Raw genomic sequence first — 18258 nt, 5'->3', positions numbered from 1 at the left:
CAAATTTAATATACATAAATCTTGTATGCCAAATCCCCCTCCCCCAATCTTGGCACGCAAGAAAAAAATAAATAAAAACTTTTTCTGATATTGAAATGTATGGAAATGGTTGAAATTGCCCAAGCTGATAAATTCTGTGTGCCTGTATCTGAATACAACTTATTGTAACCCTTTGTATCTGTTTCTTTTCTGTTATTATTTACTCTTTGTTTTTCTTTTTATCTTTGTCTTATTTCTATATTTGTTCAATATAGATTGTTTAGGTTTTTCTTTTTTATTTATCACCATTATTTTGATGCTTTAGCTCAGGGGTGGGCAATTATTTTTGCGAAGGGCCAAATGAGAAACTGAAAATATTGTGGAGGGCCGGGCCAAAAGACTAAACTTAAGTCTGTACAATAATAATTTTATTCCTATATAAAAAGTAGTAAATAGCATTGTTTTGACAAACTGTTTGATGTTATGATTAGAAATTTTTAGTATAGCGGTGATGTTGGTAACTATCACCGCGCACAACACTTCCACTCGGGGTCCTATCCAACCCCGTGTCCTGAACTCCAAAGACAAAAATGGAAATCTTTTAGTACTGTTTCTGATCCGATTCTGTGCTGAATTGTTGATTAGTTAAATTTATCTAAAATGTTTGTGTTTCAATGATACACAGCATGTTATGAATGTGCAATAACCTTATTTGGAAAAAAAAAGTGTATAGAAAGACAATTTAAAATGTGGGACATTCCAGACATTTTTACACATTTCCCTGCATAATTTTCAATTTTAAAAGTTTGAATTGCCAAGTCACAATATCACCACGCAGGGAGTGTTCAGTTCAGAGTGTGAAAATTTCACCTTGTTCTTGTGATTCAGATTGTGACACCCCTCTATATTGTCAAAAAATAAAATAAAAATAGAAACACAAAAGGTCCAGCTGTCCTCCCCGAGTGAGCAGGTGTGTTACTGGAAAACGTCTTATTATTCTGCATTTTACTTTGTGCATTTTACATGCACATTTTAGGAAAACACTGCTTCGTCTGACAACGAGGCTTCTGAGCTTCCATTCGAAAGCAAAGGTTCGGATTTACAGAAGCTGCAGAAAGACGGGAGGCGACACGTCACCCCAAAACTCTTAATTTTTTCAGAGTGGCAGATTTTGGATTCTAACGTGAGGTAACGGTGCTGTTTGTGTCACAGGACATGGTTTTAGCCCCGCTGTGAGCGTGCACACAGAATGTCTCCTTGACGCTGTTTTTTTCCAAATTAACAGTTATCACTTAAAAAACGAGTCATCATCACACAACATCACAGTTATGTGACCTTTGTAATTAATCTGTGGTTCCGTTTAACGTTAGCAGCATTTAAGTTCGTGCTGAGATGTTTTCCTCTAAAACGCGCTGTCGGAAACACTGAGAAATGTTCTGATTTCAGTGCAACATGTCATTTAAAACATAAAAGAATGGAAATAATCCACGCAGCTGTCCAGCCCCAAAATCTCAAAGTGTGTCTCAGTACCTGAATAATTTCAAATTACGCTCTGCTGTTTTCTTCATATTCCACGTCCCAACAGCCAGAGGCTGTGAGCACGGACCAGGCCGCCAGGCCACCCGCCCTCGACCGCCAACCAATCCTCTCTGCACCCGACCCCCATGGCCCCCTCTGCAGGTGGTGAACCCACAGGAGAGCGGGCCCACGTCGCTCTTTCGGGCTGAGCCCAGCCGGGCCCCATGGGCTAAGGCCCGACCACCAGGCACTCGCGCGCGAGCCCCAACACCAGGCCTGGCTCCAGGGTGGGGCCCCGGCTCCGCCATACCGGGCGACGTCTCAGTCCTTGATTTTTTACTGGTCATGTAGGTTCTGAGTACAAGCGGCCGAAATGAGTTTCCTCCGCAGGGTGGCTGGGCGCTCCCTTAGAGATAGGGTCGAGGAGCTCGGTCACTCGGGAGGAGCTCGGAGTTGAGCCGCTGCTCCTCCATGTCGAAAGGAGTCAGTTGAGGTGGCTCGGGCATCTTTTCCGGATGCCCCCTGGAGAGGTGTTCCGGGCACGTCCCATTGGGAGGAGGCCCCGGGGAAGATCCAGGACACGCTGGAGGGCCTACATCTCTCGGCTGGCTTGGGAACGCCTTGGGGTTCCCCCGGAGGAGCTGGGGGAGGTGTGTGTGGATCGGGAGGTCTGGGTGGCTTTGCTTGAGCTGCTGCCCCCGCGACCCGACTCCGGATAAAGTGGAAGAAAATGGATGGATGGATGTTTTCTTCATAAAAGCCTCCCTGTTCACAAAGGCTGCAGCATTGTTCTTCCTGTGGCAGTCAGCGCTGATTGAGTCGGCTGTGCACTGGCTCAGTGACGCTCAGTGCCGGCGTGCCTCCTCCCCAGACGGCCCGGCGATCGCTGTGCCCCGCAACGGGCTGCGGTCCCGCCAAGACGAAATAAAAACATGCAGAGATCATCCTCTGATCATCTGGCTTCGTGTAACGCTTGCGTTTTGTCATGGTTTGTGTCATCTGGATGTAAATAGGATAAAATAAAGAGCTGAAGTTGTTTATGTGAAATTTCCTGCAAAAGCAGGTTTGGCGCCGTTAGATTCCCACCGTCTCCCACTAAAACATCATAAGATGACACTACACTATAGTGCCGCTAGATGGCAGTGTAACAGTGTGGCACAATTACATTGTCTGGGGAGAACCTGATTTTATTCTTTAATTTCCAGGTATTTGCGGGCAGGTCCGAGTCAGTCAAAGGGCCGGATATGGCCCGCGGGCTGTAGAATGTCCAGGTGTGCTTTTGCTAATAGTTTGCTCCTGCATTATTTTATTTATTTTTTATTTTTTTTAATATTTATTTCATTCATTTAAAAGAAAAACAGAAAAGCAAAAAACAAAAGCACCACAATACCAGAATGAAAAGGAGCAGAAAGAAGAACAAGTCTTATGATTTCTGCCCCTTTTAACAATACAATCTTTCAATATACAGCATCATAGTCAACATTATTTAACAGATTGCATTTCTTTAACTTGTCACATACCACTGACTCATTTCATAATTATGACCATTAATTAATAGATTACATCACTGATAGGTTACATTTAAACTTAAGACACTCCAAACATTAAGTTTACTTTTTTTTTTTTTTTTTTTTACTTTCTTGCAGCCCACTGACTTACTTCATAGTTTCATACTTACTTAATACATCTAATTTAATATGTTTTTTAAATAATTTAAGCGACCTTAATTCTTTAATTTCTTTATTAAGATTGTTCCATAATTTGACACCATTTACTGCAATACTCCTTTCCTTTACTTTGGTTCTAAATCTTGGTTTTTTAAAGACTTCTATTCCTTTCAATTTATAACTACTTACTCTTTTTTCAAACATATTTTGAATGTTTGTTGGTAAAGTATTTTTATTAACTTGGTACATCGTTTGTAATATTTTCAAATCGACTAAATCATGAAATTTAAGTACCCTATACTTAATAAACAATGGATTAGATGGATCTCTAAAACCACTGTTACTAATCACTTTTAAAGCTCTTTTCTGCAAAATAAATAAAGGTTGTATATAGGTTGTATATGTTGATCCCCAGATTTCTACACAGTAAGTTAAATATGGGACAATCAATGAATTGTACAATGTTAATAAACCATAACTATTTAATGAATATTTTACTTTATGCAAAACAGCAATGGCTTTCGCTATTTTTCCTTTTATGTAATTTATGTGTGACTTCCATGTAAGATCTTCATCAATCATGACTCCTAAAAATTTCATTTCTTTTACTCTTTGTATATCCATTCCATCTATTTGTAATGACACATTATTTTTTTTTTCGCTCTATCATTAAACAATATGAAATTTGTCTTATTAATATTTAGTGACAATCTGTTTATATCAAACCAATGTTTAACTTTTTCCAACTCTGTATTTATCACTTGTGCTACTTCCTGTATATCTGATCCAGAGTAAAACAGCGTTGTATCATCAGCAAATAAAATGCTGCCAAGCACATTGGATACATTCACAAAATCATTGATATACAAAATAAACAGTTTGGGTCCAAGTACCGATCCTTGTGGTACTCCATAAATAATGTTACACAATTCTGATTTGGTATTATTTATCTGAACAAACTGTTTTCTATTTTCTAAGTAGCTTTTTACCCACTGATGTGCAACACCTCTTATTCCATATTGTTGTAACTTGTGGAGCAATCTTGAGTGGTCTATAACACCTTTTTCAGGTCAATAAAAATACTTACAAAATAATCCTTATTATCTATTGTTGTTGATATTTTCTCTATTAGTTCCATAATTGCCATAGTTGTCGAATGTTTTGTTCTGAATCCATACTGAGCATTATTTAAAATATGATGTTTCTCAATAAATTTATCCAATCTTGTTATAAAAACTTTTTCCATAATTTTAGAAAACTGTGGAAGCAATGATACTGGCCTGTAATTAGAAAAATTATGTTTGTCTCCATTTTTATATAATGGGACTACCTTAGCAATTTTCATTTCATCTGGAAAAACCCCAGTTGACAGAGACAGATTACAAATATAAGTAAATGGTTCAATAACAATTTCTATTATACTTTTTACAGTCACCATGTCTAAATCTTCATGGTCAGTTGATCTTTTGCTTACACAGTTTTTTTACAATATTTCTTATTTCATCTTTTTCCACATTGTCCAGGAAAATACTATTGACCGTATTTACCAATGTACATAATTTATCTTCTATTATTGGTTTATTTCCCACCAGACTTGACCCTACATTTGAAAAATAATCATTAAACCCATTTGCAACTTCTTTTATATCATATATCTCTTTATTTTCCTTAACAAAGTAATTTGGAATAGTTTCTTTCGTTCCATCACTATCAATCACACTTTTTATAATTCCCCATGTTACCCTCATATTATCTTTACTCTTATTTAGTTTTTCACTGTAATAATCTTTTTTTTGTTTCCTAATTATTGTTAATAGTTTATTTTATATTTTTTGTATTTATGTTCTGATTCCTTTGTTTGCAATTTTAAAAAGCACCTGTATAAACAGTTTTTCTTTGCACAAACATTTTTTATTCCCTTTGTCAGCCATGGTTTATTTACTCTTTTCTTACTAATTTCAATTAATTTACAATTTTTATTGTATGATTTCATCAATATTTTCATAAATGAGTTATATGCTACATTAACATCACTGACATAAACTTCTTCCCAGTTTTGATTTTTAAGGTCATATTTTAATGCCTCTAAGGCTTTTACTGACTTATCTCTTTTAAAGTTTATATCAGTTTTTTGTTGTACCTATTTTTAGATTTAAATATTGAAAAAATTGGTAAATGGTCGCTAATATCTGTCATGAAGATCCCATTCTTGATAATTTCATCTGTTCTGTTTGTAAATATATCATCAATTACCGTTGCACTTTGCGATGTAATTCTGGTTGGTTTTGTTATTAGAACGGATAGAGTCCATATGACTCAATGAGCAAATGATGTAATACAGATTGGGTTTTTGTGGACAAGTTTTGATCATGTTTTGTGCTGTTGTGTCTTTATTTATTGCTATATATATTGAGAGGTGTCATTGTATTCTTTTGTTCTAATAAAGTTAATTAAAAACAAACAAACAAAAAACACAGCGGTACAGACTAGCCCGACAACCAGCCCGGCTATGACTTGGGCCAGATACTGGCCTCCATTTTGAAGTGAGATTTCCCACTCCTAAATGACCAATAGGACAGCAGTGCTCACGCAACATCAACATGAGGCTGACGTCACTGGCTCGGCCACCAACCAATCACAGGCTAGGAGAGAGACCAGTATCTGGCCCAATTCAGGGCCAGTTGTCAGGCTACAGCACCCTGCTCAGCGCGCCGCTCTCGGAGCGACATCTCTGCTAATTTGGAATTGTGGGATAGCTCGCCGGACTACTTTCGTCCGACCCAGTTTCCGGTTGTTGCTGGATGAGTGCGAGTACTGACTTACGATCATTTAGGCGTAAAAGCACACGAGATACACAAGTTCTTGTGCCAAATATGCTCTCGATGTTTTTGTTACCCATGAAAGCATTCCAATTGTATCTTTCTGAACTCTTCCGCATCAAACTACATCGTGTCAATGTTTACAATGTGCTTGAGTGATAACAGGTGAGGTTGCTCATAAACTTTAAGTTTCTTAAATATTTATTATGGCTACTCCTCAGTTATCTTTATCATTTTATTAGTGGTAAATTTTAGAATTATATAGCTGAGATATACTCAATATCTCTCAGAAATGATCACAATTATCTGGGAACTACTTTTTGTGCAGGTATTCATCAAGCACACAGGCCGCGGGTGCGAACTAACACAGAATACCTAGAAACTGGCTCAAAGTTCAGCCAAAACGAAAGCATCCAATTTTAGCTTGCCATAAGTTAAGCTAGTGGTGCTCGTGAAAGTGTTTTTTTTTTTTTTTAAATCAGCTCTAGTCTTATATCTGCAGCCAGTCTGATCCCGTCAGATCTCAGAAGCTAAGCAGAGCAGGATCTGGTTAGCACTTGGATGGGAGACCTCTTTGAAACACCAGCGGCTGTGTGCATTTCTCCAGGTGAAACTGGAGTTGCGCCAGGAAGGGCATCGGCGTAAAACTTGTGCCAATTACCAATGCGGATCTGGCTGTATCCGCTGTGGCGACCCCGAACAAAACCAAAAGCACCCAAATTAACAACAACAACAGCTCTAGTCTTATACGTTGAAACGACTATCACAATCATATACATACTGTATCTGTGTGCAGCACCGCTGAAGCTTTTCAAATTTGTATTTAGTCTGCACTTTCAGAGGTTTTGTTAATCATACTGTATATGATTGGGTGCAAATCTGTTTCCAAATCAGGTGAGCCTGAGTACGTTCAGAGTTCTTTAAAGACTGAAAACTATAAATACCTGCAAAGTTTACTTCACTTATTTGATTTTTTTTATAACAATAAAAGTGTCTGCAAAATCAGCATTTCTCCTTGTAGTGTTTGGTTGTGTCTCTGATTACTGTATCATTAGTTATTCTCTTTTTTATGTATGTGATTTATTTAACTTTTTTAATGAAGAAACCTGACCAATTAAGTCTGTACGCCTGATGCGTGTCGGTCACGTGATTTCTGGAAAACAACACGAGCGTCGATTCAAGGCTTCAGTCACTGCAGGACTCAACACAAAGTTCAGAGTTTTGACACAGTTCACAGCCTGCGCACAACAGAGCTACAGGTTCAAGCGTTTTAAATGAGTCAACATTATAGCGTTTTCTTCACAAATCAACGTGTTTGTTGGAGTAATTTGCCGCCACACGAACAACTAGAGGAAAAAAAAAACAAGGAAACAACCACACTCCTCAATAAATCTTAATAGAAACGTTGTAGAAAAACAAACCAACATTTTGGGGAATTACACGTCGACGCGACAGCAGGAAGCAGCTGATTGTTTGCTGTCCGGATGCTCTTCTTGGCTATATACGGTTGTATATCGGCTTCCTTTATTTCTTCTTGGCAGATTTATTGTTTGTTAGGTGTGTGTGCCTACTCTGAGGCGTATTTAACTGCAGTCTTGTACTGATACGATAACGACTAGAGCCTGTAGCGGTCAGAGCCGGTAGTGGTTAGCACCGGCTAATGGTTAGCACCGACTAATGGTTAGCACCGACTCGCTCGCTCAACTGTCCCCAGGTGGGACTTTTCCAGCTGTTTAGTGATATCGGTAATCCTTCTGCTGCTTCTACAGGGTGCTGCTGGAAGCAGCGTGAGGCCAAGCAGCTATCACTTGGAGCTAGTTAGCTTAACTCGGGTAAAAAATAAATAAATAAATAAAAAATAAAAAACTGCTAGCAAATGTTAGGGAAGATAGTGATCCTAACTACTAAACTGTGTGTTTATTTAGCTCGAAAGAGCCCAGCAGCCAGCTTGCTTTCTTTGCTGGGTTTTGGTGACTGTGCTTACAAATTGCAGCTAGCAGCGGATACTGCAGCTGACCAGCATTAAAGGAAACAGTAGCGTGCTAACTCTGGTTGGGAGACGACCTGGGTGTTACACAGAAAACGGATAAACAAGGCAAAGAACGGAGACGACTCAGCGACCCCCAAACAAATATGGCAGCAAGTAAAAAAAAAACATGAAGATCTGATGCAGGAAAAATCAAACGAGGACAGCGCGGATATAGACAATGACAAACAACCAGCCAAAAAAGCCAAACTAAATACAGAACCTGAACTTGAAGACACGGACTTCGATTATGACGAGGATTAGCCAGGACGATATAGCCAATGACAGTGGGCCAACAGAAACCACTGATGCAGACACTGAGGGAATAAGCAAGGAAGAAATAGGAACAACAACCTCCCTCAACAGGAGAGAACTAAGGAGACACCATACCCTCGACTACAAAGCATTTAGTGAAGGAAAAAAGATAGAAGAGAGAAGTACACAAGATGGGAGAAAAAGGGGAGCAAAAAAGATAGGGAAAAACACAGACCAGCAGCAACACCTAGCCCAGGCTAATATGGAAACACTGCTACACAAAGAAACAAAACTTATAGAGTGGGAAAATAGGTTAAGTGACAAAGAACACCAACTTAAACAGCAAGAAGAAATGATGCTACAGAGAGAAGAAGAGACCCGGAGGAGAGACGCAAAAGCGAGAGAGGAATGCAAAGAGCTTTTGGAGAAAAAACTCCAGGACAAGCAGAAAAAAATGCAGGACAAGGAGGACAGGATAAAAAAAAAAAAGGGAAGAAAGAGAAGCAAAAGCAGAGGAGAAAGAAAGAATGATAATTGAGTGGCAGAAAAAACTGCTGGAAAGGGAAAAAAGTAACAAAAATATAGTCGGTTCTATCCAAGATGGCGCCACATGAAGGCACCCTGGTATTCTGGTGCTCCCTGTTTTGTCTGTTTTTGTGCGTAAATCGAGTGTCATCGTGCTCCTACACCGGCGAGGAGCTTCTAAACTTCAGATCATCAACACCCACGGACATTACGCCAGTTTTTTTAGTGCCTGCAGCTGAATTGGTTCACTTTTTGGCCAAAAGAGTGAGACGACGGTGGAGAGGAAAACGAGCTGGAGCTCTTGTGCGCCTCAGACGAAGGGGCACGCGCACGCCCCTACCTGGGATATTTCTCTCCAACGTCCGCTCACTCCACAACAAGATGGATGAGCTGGCACTGCTGATGAAGAAGAATAGAGATTTCTCCTCATCTTGTGTACTGTGCTTCACGGAGACGTGGTTAAATGCACAGACACCAGACTGTGCGCTCCAACTAGAGGGATTCCAACTCCTCCGCGCAGACAGAGACCGAGCACTCTCTGGTGGAAAAACTAGAGGGGGAGGACTCTGCTTCTATATCAACAACCCCTGGTGCTCCGATGTGACTGTGATCTCCCAACACTGCTGTCCCTCTCTGGAATATCTCCTCATAAACTGCAAACCGTTCTACTCTCCACGTGAGTTTAACTCTTTCATACTTTGCTCTGTGTATATTCCACCGAGCGCGGACATGCACGAGGCCGAGCGCACGCTTGCAGATCAGATTTTAAGATTAGATTTGCAGATCTCGGTGATTTTAACAAAGGGAATCTCAGTCAGGAATTACCAAAATACAAACAGTTTGTTAAATGCCTGACCAGAGAAGGGAGCACGTTAGATCATTGTTACACGACAGTGAGCGGCGCCTACCGCGCGGTGGCCCGTGCAGCTTTGGGACTCTCAGATCACATGATGGTCCACTTGATCCCTGCATACAGACAGAGACTAAAACTCTCTAAACCTGTTGTGAGGACATCTAAAGTGTGGAGCAATGAAGCTGTGGAGGAGCTACGCGCATGCTTGGGCACTACGGATTGGGATATGTTTGAGGCTTCAACAGACAGTCTAGATGACTACACGGACACTGTGATGTCATATATTCATTTCTGTGAAGACAGCGCACCAGGGTGAGATATAACAACGACAAGCCCTGGTTCACACCTAAACTCCGGCAGCTCCGTCAGCAGAAAGAGGTGGCTTTCAGAGAAGGAGACAGAGACAGCTATAGAGGTGCAAAGTACAGATTTAGCAAGGAGGTGGCAAAGGCTAAATCCATGTACAGTTCACATCTGCAGCAAAGGTTATCTGCCAACAACTCAGCCTCTGTGTGGAGGGGGTTGAAAGAGATCACCAACTACAAGCCCAAAGCACCTCGTTCTATTGATGACCTGAAGCTGGCCAATGACCTGAACATCTTCCATTCACGCTTTGAAGACAAGGACTCACACCTCCCCACCCCCCACACAACTGGATATTCAAACACCATGGACCTCCCCCCTCTCACCGCTGCCCTCCCCCTTCCCCCCGTTGCCCTCTCCGTCCAAGAGGAGGACGTGAGAAGACATTTCAAAAGGCTGAATCCACGTAAGGCCCCGGGCCCAGACTGTGTCTCTCCTGCCACCCTGAGACACTGCGCTGATGAGCTGGCCCCAGTCTTCACGGGGATCTTCAACACCTCCCTGGAGTCATGCCATGTTCCAGTCTGCTTCAAGTCCTCCATTATAGTTCCAGTCCCCAAGAAACCACGCATCACTGGACTTAATGACTACAGGCCTGTGGCTCTCACGTCTGTAGTCATGAAGACCTTCGAACGCCTGGTTTTATCCCACCTGAAGTCCATCACCGACCCCCTCCTGGACCCTCTGCAGTTTGCCTACAGAGCCAACAGGTCTGTAGACGACACCATAAACCTGGCCCTGCACTCCATCCTGCAGCACCTGGACTCCCCAGGAACCTACACTAGGATCCTGTTTGTGGACTTCAGCTCTGCATTCAACACCATCGTTCCGGCTTTGCTCCAGGACAAGCTTTCTCTGCTCCACGTGCCCGACTCCACCTGCAGGTGGATCACAGACTTCCTGACGGACCGGAGTCAGCATGTGAGGCTGGGAAAGAATGTCTCGAACACTCGGGCTCTCAGCACAGGATCTCCACAGGGCTGTGTCCTTTCCCCTCTGCTCTTCTCCCTGTACACTAACTGCTGCACCTCCAGCCACGACTCCGTAAAGCTCATCAAGTTTGCGGACGACACCACCCTCATCGGACTCATTTCGGATGGGGATGAGTCTGCCTACAGGAGGGAGGTGGACCGGCTGGTGACCTGGTGTAGCAACAACAACTTGGAGCTCAACGCCCAGAAAACAGTGGAGATGATCGTGGACTTCAGGAAAGCCACAGCCTCCCTGCCCTCCCTTGCCCTCACCAACAGCCCCATCACCACTGTGGACTGTCACCGCTTCCTCGGCACCACCATCACCCAGGATCTCAAGTGGGAGTCAACCATCAGCTCCCTCATCAAGAAGGCCCAGCAGAGGATGTACTTCCTGCGGCAGCTGAAGAAGGCCAAGTTGCCTGTCCAGCTGATGGTGCAGTTCTACACGGCCATCATCGAGTCCATCCTCTGCTCCTCCATCACGGTGTGGTACGCCGGTAAAACGGCTCCTAATACTACCAACAACACCACCGAGAGAAATCATGTATGAGGAAACAGGGCACTGGGATATAGACCATATAATACAAAAAAACAAGGTCAACTTCCAAAAAAGGATAAATACAGTAGGATCAGACCTAATGAAAAGAATAATCAACAACAATAGTAAACCATGGAAAAGGGAAGTCAACAGGATTAAGGAAAAACTGCAGATAATGGATCAAACAAGCAAAGGAGATATAAAAAGGAAAATAGGCGAACAGCTAAAGAAGAATATCAAAGAACAAGGAGAGATCAAATCAAAAGTAAAACATTACATTGAAAATGTAAAAATGTTGGAAGTAGGAAAAAGGAAACCCTACCTGGACAAACTAAACAGGATGGAAGCACATAGCATCATGATGGCAAGAACAAGAATGCTGGCAGTAAAATGCAACTATAGGAATAAATATGCCAATGTATCCTGTAGGTTCTGTAATGCTGAGGAGGAAACCCAAAAACATATACTAGAGGAATGCCAGCAAGTCAATAGGCAAGAATGCCCTAAAGTAACAACGGAGGATATCTTTGAAGATGATACAACCAAATTAAGAGAAACTGCAAAAGCTCTTACACGTATTGAGGAAAAGCTAAAACACTAATGTGCTGCTCCCCCCTCAGAACGGTAGGGGAGCCCCCAGCAGACCTGGGAACGCACACACGAGAAGAAGAATTTTAGCATATTAACGTCATCCACAGCTTTAAAAAAAAACAAACAAACAAAAAAAACACTTACCTGATCACTGGCGGCTAACAGCAAAGAGAAAACGACACAGACGACCGTCCAAAAGGAAACTATCACCTGTGTCCAGACTCGGTATTAGCAGCTGTTAGCGAGTGCAGCAGATAATCAATAAATTACTGTGACTTTGCTGCTGTGAGCAGTTTTCCTGCCAGTCAAACAAACTGAAGGCTGTGTGCGCGTTTGTTCCTCCATTATGTTAACACAAAGTATTCCAGTGCTTTTATGATGCAACTACAACAGGTTATGGAAGAGTTTGGAAGCTGATGGAACTGATTATGCTTTGATGAAGATGAGAAAAACTATGAGTTATGGGAAACTAAGTTTCTCATACATCTGCATCGGCTCGGTCTAAAGAGGATTAAACTGCAAGAGCCAGATGAAGGTGATGAGGTGCAGATGAAGACTGAAAGAAATGAAGAGGTGTTTGTTGAACTGATTCAAGTGTTGGATGACAAACGTCTGTCACTTGTGATGAGAGCTGCAGCGGACGACGGCAGGAAGGTGCTTCAGATCCTCAGAGACCATGATGGTGGTAAGGTGAAGCCACGTGTGATCAGCCTGTATACGGAGCTGACATCCTTTCAAAAAGCTGTTCATGAGAAAGCGTCACAGATTATATTATTCATGCAGAGACTGTTATCACCACACTGAGGAAGGAAGAAGAGACTGAGTGATGTTTATTTAAGAGTTTTGACTCAAGTTTCAAGCTGCAAAAGCACATATTGGAGCTGCTGATGGACAGAGGACCAGCGAGTTTGTGTTGAAGAGGGGTGCAGCCAAAGTTCACTTGATTGACAGCAGAGGTCGTGTGGTGGACACGACACTGATGGAGGTGTTGTACGTGCCATCGTTCCACCAAGACATCTTCTCCATCAAGGCAGCGAAGTTGTCATCTTCAAGGAGGGACAGAAGGAGCTCATCCATAAGGACAGTCTGACATTTGACATTCAGGTGTCTGATCGACTGAACTATTTAAACACCGTTCAGCCTCCAGATGAAAGTGATGCTGATCAATGTCATGGATGTTACCATCTTCAAACATGGCACCAAATATTAGGTCACTGTAACTATGAGGACGTGTTAAAGTTGGAAAGTGTCACAGAGGGGATGAAAATTAAAGGTTAAACTGATGAGGCTGATCTTCAGTGTGAAGTGTGAGTCCAGAGCAGGAACAGAGAACCAGATGAAAGAGCAAATGTCTCATTTGGACATACAGATTTGTCAGGACCTACCGAGCCAACAGCAAAGGATGGTTTCAGGTCCACATTAACTGATCACTATTCAGGAGCTACTTTTGTGTATTTTTTGAAAGCTCAGAGTGACACAATTAAAGCAACAGAAGTTCATTGCTGATGGAGCAACTTATGGAAACATCAAGTGCATCAGATCAGATAACAGCAGAGTTTACATCTCCAGAGTTTCAGTCAAATGATGACATACCCCAAAATAAAATTCTTTACCAACGGCTGTAAATTTTGTAAGAGTCATTTTAGTGTTTATACTATTGTGTAAGTCGACTTTTGAATGAAACCTGAAGTAGCAGCTGAAATGTTGACAGCAGTGTGTCAACTGTATTAGAGGACAGAAATGGAAAATATTTTTGAAGTTGAGGTTCTTTTCCAAAAAATTAATGACAATCTGTAAATTTTCTTGAATGCCGTCTTTTTTTTTTGTCTTATCGCAAAACATGAAATTCAGGAACATGCTTAATTTTGGGTGAATTTCATAGTTTTCAAGACCAAGAGTTGATATTTTTCACCAAATTCAAATTTCAAAATTCTGCATTTAAGAACAGAGCTTTGATGAATCAAATAAACAAATCAGAATGAAAATTAAAGGCACTGGAGGAAAAGCAGCACTGTGGGTAAATTTTATTATTTTTCAAACCTGTCTGTTCACCACAACATTCAAAAGTTTGTGAGGAAGAATTGTGAACAGTTTAAATTAATCAAACAAAACCATTACAATTAAAATCAGAAACTTAAGGAGAAAATGTGTTGTGATGAATTTCATCATTTTCACGACAATTAAAAATTTCAAAATTATGGGAGGAAGAAACGTGAAGAGCAAAAGAAAAAAAAAAATCCACAAATAAGTGAAGGAAAAACAACCCCCCAAAAAAACAAAACAAAAAAAAACATTTTGGATGAATTTCAGTTTTCACCCCACCCCGCCCACACACACACACGCCAAAGAATTGTCTATCTTACCCAAAATGTACCATTTCAAAATGAAGACTTGCAACATTCAGAGAATCAGAAAGTATCCCAACATGCAGCAGGACTCCTGACACAGACGCCGTCTCACACCTCGACTACTGCAACACCTTATTAACAGGTTAAACACCAAGAACATCCAAACGCATCACACCTTCACACCACCTTTTAGTCCAAATGTTCTGACACACTGACGGACACTTTTTGTTGTTAAATTTCTCTTGGATTTATTTTTAAATCAAATCAATTTTATTTATATAGCACCAAATCACAACAAACAGTTGCCCCAAGACGCTTTATATTGTAAGGCAAAGCCATACAGTAATTACGGAAAAACCCCAACGGTCAAAACGACCCCCTGTGAGCAAGCACTTGGCGACAGTGGGAAGGAAAAACTCCCTTTTAACAGGAAGAAATCTTCTGCTGGGACTGGTTGGGGCTGAGGGAGCGAACCAGGAAAAAGACATGCTGTGGAGGGGAGCAGAGATCAATCACTAATGATTAAATGCAGAGTGGTGCATACAGAGCAAAAAGAGAAAGAAACACTCAGTGCATCATGGGAACCCCCCAGCAGTCTAAGTCTATAGCAGCATAACTAAGGGATGAATCAGGATCACCTGATCCAGCCCTAACTATAAGCTTTAGCAAAAAGGAGAGTTTTAAGCCTAATCTTAAAAGTAGAGAGGGTGTCTGTCTCCCTGATCCGAATTGGGAGCTGGTTCCAGAGGAGAGGAGCCTGAAAGCTGAAGGCTCTGCCTCCCATTCTACTCTTAAAAACCCTAGGAACTACAAGTAAGCCTGCAGTCTGAGAGCGAAGCGCTCTATTGGGGTGATATGGTACAATGAGGTCCCTAAGATAAGATGGGACCTGATTATTCAAAACCTTATAAGTAAGAAGAATTTTAAATTCTAGAGGCCAATATGGGTGAGATATGCTCTCTCCTTCTAGTCCCCGTTAGTACTCTAGCTGCAGCATTTTGAATTAACTGAAGGCTTTTCAGGGAACTTTTAGGACAATCTGATAATAATGAATTACAATAGTCCAGCCTAGAGGAAATAAATGCATGAATTAGTTTTTCAGCATCACTCTGAGACAAGACCTAATTTTAGAGATATTGTGCAAATGCAAAAAAGCAGTCCTACATATTTGTTTAATATGCGCATTGAATGACATGTCCTGATCAAAAATGACTCCAAGATTTCTCATAGTATTACTAGAGGTCAGGGTAATGCCATCCAGAGTAAGGATCTGGTTAGACACCATGTTTCTAAGATTTGTGGGGCCAAGTACAATAACTTCAGTTTTATCTGAGTTTAAAAGCAGGAAATTAGAGGTCATCCATGTCTTTATGTCTGTAAGACAATCCTGCAGTTTAGCTAATTGGTGTGTGTCCTCTGGCTTCATGGATAGATAAAGCTGGGTATCATCTGCGTAACAATGAAAATTTAAGCAATGCTCTCTAATAATACTGCCTAAGGGAAGCATGTATAAAGTGAATAAAATTGGTCCTAGCACAGAACCTTTTGGAACTCCATAATTAACCTTAGTCTGTGAAGAAGATTCCCCATTTACATGAACAAATTGTAATCTATTAGATAAATGATTCAAACCACCGCAGCGCAGTGCCTTTAATACCTATGACATGCTCTAATCTCTGTAATAAAGTTTTATGGTCAACAGTATCAAAAGCAGCACTGAGGTCTAACAGAACAAGCACAGAGATGAGTCCACTGTCCGAGGCCATAAGAAGATCATTTGTAACCTTCACTAATGCTGTTTCTGTACTATGATGAATTCTAAACCCTGACTGAAACTCTTCAAATAGACCATTCCTCTGCAGATGATCAGTTTTTTGTTTTGTTTTTTTTAATCAATTTTTAATAGAATGTAACAGGGCCCAGACCCAGGGTCTATAGTTGGACCCTAAACATTAGTGGTATTATATCCGAGGGCTCTCTGAGAGATGGTTACTGCTGAACAAGATTATATTTCACTCACTAACCATTGCTGCTCTTTTCTAATGCAACATCATATTATAGTGGGCCAGCCAATATTCAAAAAGTAGCCTAGAAAATGAAAGGATGGCGTTTCTTTGATAAAAGCCATCAACCAGATTGGTCTTGTCAATTAATATATGCTGAACAAGGTTAGGCCGGATGCCACCCTGATTTTTAAATTAAGGTCATTTTCAAGGTCATGAAATGACCAAGGTAAAAAAGCTAAATTCTAGAAAATACCCATTACAGAGGCTTTCTGCAAGTGCTAGAAAGTACTAAGCTACTTCAAAGACTACTCAATGCTGTTAGAGGTGCCCGTACACTGAATATGATCAGCATCCTGACACGAGTTCTCACCTTTTCCACTGTCACTTTCCAAGCCAGATGGAGAGATGAACACAACATCAAAGGCAGAGTTGCTTGGTGTCTTAGCAGCTGGACTCCAAATACCTACCGCTGTTCCACTGTCTGGTGTGAAGACTTGCATTCTGATTGATGGTCATGCTTTGATCCAGTCTCTTGGAAAGCCTGCTGGGTGTCGTACCTTTGGTGACTATGGAAATCTGTTCTTTGAAGGTGTATCACACCACTTCAATGAACATGTCACAAGGGTGGATGTCACATTTGATCGCTACACAGGAGAAGAATCCATCAAAGCTGTAACACGAGCAAAGACGATTGGAAAAAGGAAGCCTATTCGCAAAATTGATGGCCCGCAAGTCCCACTTCCACAGGTGTGGAATAGCTTCATTGCACTTGAATACAACAAGGCAGATCTTGCTGAATTTCTGTCAGAACTTCTCACAGAGAAAGGTCAATCTCTACCAGAACGCTGTGAGCTGGTTGTTGCAGGAGGATTTGCTAATGCCACAGAAGCAAGGTCAACAAGACAGGATGCAGTTGGCCTCCAAGCTAACCAAGAAGAGGCTGACACCAGGCTAGTACTCCACCTGTGCAATGCAGTTGAAAAAGGATATGAGCGAATTCTTGTCTGTAGAGATACAGATGTACTTGTTTTGCTGGTGCATTTTATGCCTGTTGATGCAAAGGAAGTGTGGATGATCTCTGGTACAGCCAAAAAGCGGAAATGCTACCCAGTGCACCAGCTATGTCAAAACATGGATGACATTGTGAAAGAAAACATAATTGGTTTCCATGCCTTTACAGGCATCATCCTTCAGTGGTCATGGAAAAAAGTCTTGCTGGAAGACATTCTTCAAGCATCCTACTCTGTTGAGTGGCATTGGAAGAGATAGAGCTTTTGGGGATGCTGAAGAGTTTGTATGTCACATGTATGGAATGCAAAGTCAACCAAGCATTAATCATGCTAGACTTCAGCTCTTTGAAAAGGCCAAGACAGGACTTGAGATGCCCCCAACTCGAGATGCCCTTGAGCTCCATACTTTTCGTGCAAACTACCAAGCCTGGATTTGACTCCAAGCAAACAAGGAACACATCGATATTGAACCTCCCATGAATACCCCAGGAAGGCAGATGGTATCTGGACAGCTAAAGCCAATTTGGTCAAGACTGCCTCCAATACCTGATGCGTGTGTGGAACTAATGACTTGTGGATGCAAAACAAAGTGCAAGACTGCAAGATCTTCATGCTTCAAGAAAGGAATAAAATGCACATCTGCATGTGCATGTGATGCCTTAGGCTGCTGCAATCCTTCTGAAGGCTAAATGAAAGAAATATATGGTGTACATTACATAGACATTTCATAAATAGTAGAATGGTAACTGCATTATGTAAAAACAGTCATTGCTGAATACTGCAGGA

General features: G+C 41.4%; 1 long non-coding RNA gene across 1 annotated transcript; it reads right to left on the bottom strand.

Moving 5' to 3' along the window:
- Positions 1 to 367: 367 nt before the first annotated feature.
- On the bottom strand, positions 368 to 12215 carry LOC117505683. The gene is made up of 3 exons (XR_004559223.1): positions 12205 to 12215; positions 10594 to 10600; positions 368 to 500 (listed from the first exon to the last, which is right to left on the bottom strand). It is a non-coding gene; the product is annotated as an uncharacterized LOC117505683 (long non-coding RNA).
- Between the last annotated feature and the right edge of the window lie 6043 nt (positions 12216 to 18258).

This window comes from Thalassophryne amazonica, unplaced genomic scaffold (assembly GCF_902500255.1).
Source record: "Thalassophryne amazonica unplaced genomic scaffold, fThaAma1.1, whole genome shotgun sequence".
NCBI lineage: Eukaryota > Metazoa > Chordata > Actinopteri > Batrachoidiformes > Batrachoididae > Thalassophryne > Thalassophryne amazonica.
The sequence above is the reverse complement of the archived record's forward strand: the minus strand, read 5'-3'. Positions and strand labels throughout refer to the sequence as shown.